Raw genomic sequence first — 6,609 nt, 5'->3', positions numbered from 1 at the left:
TGGAGTGCAGTGGTGCGATCTTGGCTCACTGCAGCCTCCACTTCCCAGGTTCAAGCAATTCTGTGCCTCAGCCTTATGATTAGTTGGGATTACAGGTGCCCACCACACCCGGCTAACTTGTGTATTTTTAGTAGAGACAGAGTTTCGCCATGTTGGCCAGTCTGGTCTTGAACTCCTGACCTCAAGTGAGTGGGGCCTCAGCCTCCCAAAGTGCTAAGATTACAGACATGAGCCACCATGCCCGGCTAGCCAATCTTGAAAACGAATACTAGAACATTTTTCTACCTGGGAAGTTGTGGGATCTGCTCGAGATTCTGGTTGTTTGCTTGTTTGTTTGTTTGTTTTGGTAGAAATGGGATTTCGCCACATTTGTCTAGGCTGGTCTAGAACTCTTGGGTTCAAGCAATCTGTCCACCTCAGCCTCCCAAAGTGTTGGGATTACAGGTGTGAGCCACTGCACCCAGCCATGCTCCAAGGAAATTGCTAACCAGTAAGAAAGGAGAACATGAGAGAACAGTTACTGGGAAAAATAAAGTTACCTTTTATTTATACTCCCCAGTGAATTGAGACTTCTAACAAACCAGTTACATATACAAAAAAACAAAAACAAAAAAAAAGAATTTATCAGCTCAATCGTTCAACAAATATTTGCTGATTGCTTCCCTTGTGCCAGGTACTGTTCTAGGCTTTGAAAAATATTAAGCAAAGTCCTCCCCTTCAGGAACGTATGAGTCCAGGGGTAGCACTGGCTCCAAGCATGGTGCTCAATGTTATCACAATTTTTTTCTCCATCTGTCATATTTTCTTTCCTTTCTGTAAACTGAAATCTCGGGTGATCTCTTCCCTCTTGAAGGCAAATGGCCACCAGTGTAACAATTCTAATGGGAAGAGAGCCTGTCTTTCCTGATCATCCTAGCAAAAGTTCAGACTAATTTATCTGGCTTGGGTCACATCCACATCTCAGAACCTGACTGGCTAGATCTCAGTCATCAGTAAGGCCACAAATATTGGTGCAGGTTGTTCACTGCAAAAAGGACAAGCAGGGGCTGAAATCCAGCGAGGGCCGCTGGATTCAGCAAGGCTTTATCCTGGTGCAGGACTGTGTGTGGCAGGAGAGAGGGATCTTTAGCCAGTTCACACTAGGACTTGACAGTGGTCTTGGCCGTGTGCTCACCCTGGAGCAAGAGGTGAGGAGGGATTATCTCCACCTGGACTACATGGCCTGAAGGTGGGGAAAGGACAGTTGGGCTTCCCTGGTTCAAAGTCAGAAAACTTAAATGCTGGGCAGGCAAAGACAACAGCTATCTACTTCATTCCTTAGAAGCATGGAAAGGCAAGGTGGCAGAGTGGAGGGGACCTTGGACTTGGTGTCAAAAGGCCTGAGTTCTAATCCTAGTTTGGGAAGTTTTTGGACATTAGGCAAATCACTTAACTAATTCCCACAACATTTGTTTCCTTTCTTATGAAATGGAGAACACTATTGTCCTACCTCCCCTACAGATTCACTGAGAGAGGAAAAAATTAATAACGTATGAGAATATGGTTTGGAATGTTTCTTATATCCAAAAGGTATTATTATTATCAATTATATCCTCCTAGTCAGTACCTATGGACACAAAGTTCTTTTTTTTTTTTTTCTTTTGTCTATCTCTTCCATTCAATCAGTCCTGGATATCTGAAAAATCAGAATAGATTCTCAGTTGGCCCAGACACTTCACACATTGTCCAGTGCCCTTACACATTGAAGGGGCTCAATCAGTGTTTATTAATTGGCTGACCCATGATATAGAAATTCACACGACTCAGGGTTCCTTTCCAAAGTCTTACACAAGCAAAATGTTGTGTCAAAACGTTCACCCAACATTAAAATTCAAGGATTCCAGAAATCTGTAAGCCAGCTGTCTGGTGATCTCATTACTGGGTCTCAATGTAAGTACTGCTTCCTCAGGGGAAACTTCATGGACTATCCCCAGCCACACCCACCCCCTACCCCAGGTCTCCTGCCTGATTCACAACACTTCACTCAATTGTCTGTCCTCAGGTCTGTCTTTCCCAACTGACGGCGAACCCCACAGCGCAGGTAGCATGGCTGTCTGGTTTGCTGTTGCGTGATAGCCTTGGTGCGTGGTACATAGAAATAAATCAAGAAATACTTGTTAAATGAATGAGTACATTTGTTGAATTAAAGGGAACGAGGTTAAGTGTGAATAGGCAACATACATTTAATTTCCTCTTTCTCTTTTCCTAACGTCTTTTTCTAAGCCCTCCATCAACCACTTCCTCATGACTTCTGGAACCCCTGTTAAGTAGAGAAAGAATGAGTAGTTAACTTGAATGCGTCCTTTTAAGGACACACAATCAATGACTCTTTAGAAATAAAATCCATTCCCCCAGACCTATGTAAGCAATGCCTCAAAAATGCAGGACAAATATACTAATTATAACTCTCAGTAATCATAAATTTATTCTGGAATAATAGTTCTAAATTTTATACCCTTGTATATCCTGGTATGTCCTAATGCTTGTATATGCCTCAAAACCAAGACAGACCTAGGCAGTCATTCCTGGAAGCATATACATTACTCCAAGCCAGAAATTAGATTAGAGTGGTTCAGAGGAGAAAGGAGATTTTAGACACAAATTATTCCTTCTTCTTTCCCCTCCCCACCATCCATTCTGCAAATTTCATTTACATAATGCAGCTTTTAGCACAAATGAAATGAGTCAGCATCAGGGAAGACAAACTGAAATATGACTTTCATGCCAAAGGCAATTATTTTTCTTTGTGTCAGCCTGCAGTGAGCAAGTGGTCTTCTAAGTAACAGAAAATTTAAGACATAATAATAGAAGCCAGTGTCCAGTTAGGTCATAAATACCTGTTGTGTGCAGAATTTTTAATTTATTTTTAACTATGCTAAGATACACAGAATATAAAATTTACCATCTTAACCATTTTAAGTATACAATCCAGTAATGTTAACTACATTCACGTTGTTATGAACCAATCTGCAGAACCCTTTTCACCTTATAAAATGGAAACTCTGTACACATCAAGTAACAACTCCCTCTTCCCTTCTCCCCATACCCCTGGCAACCATCCCTGTACTTTCTGCCTCTATGAATTTGACTACTGTAGGCACCTCATATGAGTGCAATCACACAGCATTTGTCTTTTTGTGACTGGCTCATTTCACGGAGCATAATGTCCTCAAGATTCATTCATGTTGTAGCATGTGTCAGAATTTCATCCCTTGTTAAGGCTGAATAATATTCCACTGTGTAGACATGCCATATCTTGTTTATCCGCTCATTCATTAATGGACTCTTAGGCTGCTTCCTCACTTTAGCTATTGTGGATAAAGCTGCTATGAACATGGCTGTCCAAATATCTCTTTGAGACTCTGTTTTCAATTCTTTTGGCTCTGTACCCAGAAGTGAAATTGCAGGATCAATGGTAATTCGATTTTCATTTTTTAATTTTTTTGTAAAGATAGGGTCTTGCTGTGTTGCCCAGACTGGTCTCGAATTCCTGGGCTCAAGCAATCCTCCACACTCAGCCTCTCAAAGCACTGGAATTACAGGTGTGAGCCATCATGCTTAGCCCTGTGTTTAATTTTTTGAGGAGCTGCTATACTGTTTTCCATAGCAGCTACACCCTTTTACATTCCCTGTGTACAGAATTTCACAAAACAGTTTGTGAGGTTCAAAGAAATTTAGGGTTTACTTTCCATCCTCAGTAACATTCTTCTTGGAGATTCTCATGGTGCTTTCTCTGTGGGAACTCTATGACACCCACCGTGTTTTCCCTTGCAGTATAGTCATCTTATCTTCCCCACATGTCAGGACCCTGAAAGTAGGTAGGATCTAGGTAGAATTCATCTCTAAAGACAGTGACCTGGATGAGTCTCCCAGCTTCCCTGGTTCCCCGTATGTAGTATTGCAGGAAGTTATTGTATCTCTTGTAGGTTATCTGATAAGTAAGGAGAATAATGCCTCTCAACAAGACGGCTGAGAGGATGGGTCTAGATAATGTATCCTGAGTGCTTAGCACAGCACCAGGGACATGGTATGTGCTAACTATTTTATGAAGCAGGAGAGTACGGACTTTTAATCCCTATAAGCCTCTGTTTGTTTTCTCATTTGTAAAATGGATTGTTCTGAAGATGAAAAGGGATGACTTGTAAGAGGTTTACACAGTGTCACAAAGCAATTTGTGAGTGCTCAAAAAAGTAGCAGTTAGTTTTATTATTTATTTATTTACTTACTTATTTGAGACAGAGTCTCGCTCTGTTGCCCAGGCTGGAGTGCAGTTGCACAATCTCGACTCACTGCAACCTCCACCCCCTGGGTTCAAGCAATTCTTCTGCTTCAGCCTCTGAAGTAGATGGGACTACAGGCACACACCACCATGCCTGGCTAATTTTTGCATTTTTAGTAGATACAGGGTTTCACCATATTGGGCAGGCTGGTCTCGAACTCCTGACCTCATGATCTGCCCACCTGGGCCTCCCAAAGTGCTGGGATTACAGGCGTGAGCCACCGTGGCCAGCAGTTATTTTTATTATAACCAGTTTCTTGATTTATCTTAGTTCAATATTGATCTATTATGTTTCTTCTATCTCTACATTTAAATATGCCTTGTCAAATCATTCTGGTTCATCCCTTACCAACATTTTGGGCAGATTTCCTAATCTTCTTCACTTTGATTACTTAAAGCTCAGTTTCTGCAGTCCAAATCTGTGATTTCAATTTTTTTTTTTTTTTTTTTTCTGTCTGAGTCTTGCCCTGCCACCCAGTCTGGAGTGCAGTGGCAGTATCTCCGCTCACTGCAACCTCCGCCTCCCAGGCTGAAGCGATTCTCGTGCCTCAGCCTCCAGAGTAGCTGGGATTACAAGTGTTCGCCACCACACCCAGCTAATTTTATTTATTTATTTATTTATTTATTTTGAGACAGAGTCTTCCTCTGTCACCCAGTTTGGAGTGCAGTGGCGTGATCTCGGCTCACTACAGCCTCTGCCTCCCAGATTAAAGTGATTCCTGTGCCTCAGCCTCCCAAGTAGCCAGGACTATAGCCATGCACCACCACACCCAGATAAGTTTTGTATTTTTTAGTAGAGACAGGGTTTCACCGTGTTGCCCAGGCTGGTCTCGAAATCCTGACCACAGATGATCTGCCCACTTCTGCCTCCCAAAATGCTGGGATTACAGGCGTGAGCCACCGCGCCCGGCCCTGTGATCTGAATTCTATGTAAGCCCTATTTCTTCCTCCCTTTCCCCCTACTCAAGCCTGGTACAGGCCAGGCCTGTTACTGAAGGGGCTTAAAGTGGGAGACCCTGAGTCTGTTCATTCACTCGGCTCCCATTCAACAGCCGGGATGCAGGTGGGAGGCATGGTCTGGTTCTGAGTTCTTCTGTACCATAGGCCTCTCTTCAAGGCTTCATTCATGTTGAGGGCTGGGCTGGAATGTAGGGAGGGCAGAGGGTCCTCATGTGAGTGACCTTCAGCCTGGTGCTGGGAAGTGCTCTGTCTTCCTGCTTCACATGGTGCCTGGTGCTCCTGAGCCATCTTTACACCATCCTGATCCTCCATTGTTCCTGATGATCCCTTGCAGAGGAGCACCTTTAGCTCCCTTTGGCCCAACTGGCTTTCTCTTTCTTCAAGCCCTCTCTAGCAGGGATGACTTTACTTGTGCAGTGACCTTATGCAAAACTCCAAGCTCCTCCCGCTGTAACCTCTGAGCTCCTATTTGTAAGGCCTGTGATGATTTTTTTCCAGGCACCAAAGGCTGAAAGGGACTCGGGTATCCCCATCTTTTGTCAAGCACACCTCATCACTGTTCCTTGTCATCTATTGGCCCAGGCCACTCCAGAAACCTCCAAGTGTGATGCAGTCACTGATCTCTGCATTCACATACATTCCTTGGGAGGGTGCGAGGTGTGGCAGAGTGACAGCTGTCAGGATTTGGGATCTCCCAGTGACCCTCCTGGTACCTTTCTATACTGGCAGCTACAGGAAAACTGCAGGTCCCCAGCTTCCTAGAACCCCTGGACAGGGAGGAAGCAGTCCTCCTTTTTCCTGCCCTAGAAGCCCCCCTTCCCGCCCCCTCCCACTACTTTTTTTGCACTGGGAGCTGGGGGGTGAGGCAGATGGTGGTGAAGACAAGTATGGAGAGGGAAGGGAGTAACATCTCACTAAGAATTTCCAGCCAATCTTCCTATCCCTTCCTTTCCCTCTTTATCTTCTGCTTCTATAGACTGTCTGTTGTGAGACTGGGAGAGTTCAGGGGTGATGGCTCAGGCTAACAGGGTTTGTTTGACTGCTCCTTTAAAACTCCTGTTGGCTTCTGTGGCAGAAGCTTCCAGTCACCCATCCAATATCATTTTTCCATCTTCCTTTAAAAAAAAAAAAATAGCCAGCTGGGCACGGTGGCTCATGCCTGTAATCCCAGCACTTTGGGAGGCCGAGGCGGGCAGATCCAAGGTCAGGAGATCGAGACCATCCTGGCTAACACGGTGAAACTCTGTCTCTACTAAAAATACAAAAAATTAGCTGGGCGTGGTGGCGGGCACCTGTAGTCCCAGCTACTTGGGAGGCTGAGGCAGGAGAAT

The sequence above is a fragment of the Macaca thibetana genome, chromosome 6 (genome assembly GCF_024542745.1).
Source record: "Macaca thibetana thibetana isolate TM-01 chromosome 6, ASM2454274v1, whole genome shotgun sequence".
NCBI classification, from domain to species: Eukaryota; Metazoa; Chordata; class Mammalia; order Primates; family Cercopithecidae; genus Macaca; species Macaca thibetana.
The sequence above is the reverse complement of the archived record's forward strand: the minus strand, read 5'-3'. Positions refer to the sequence as shown.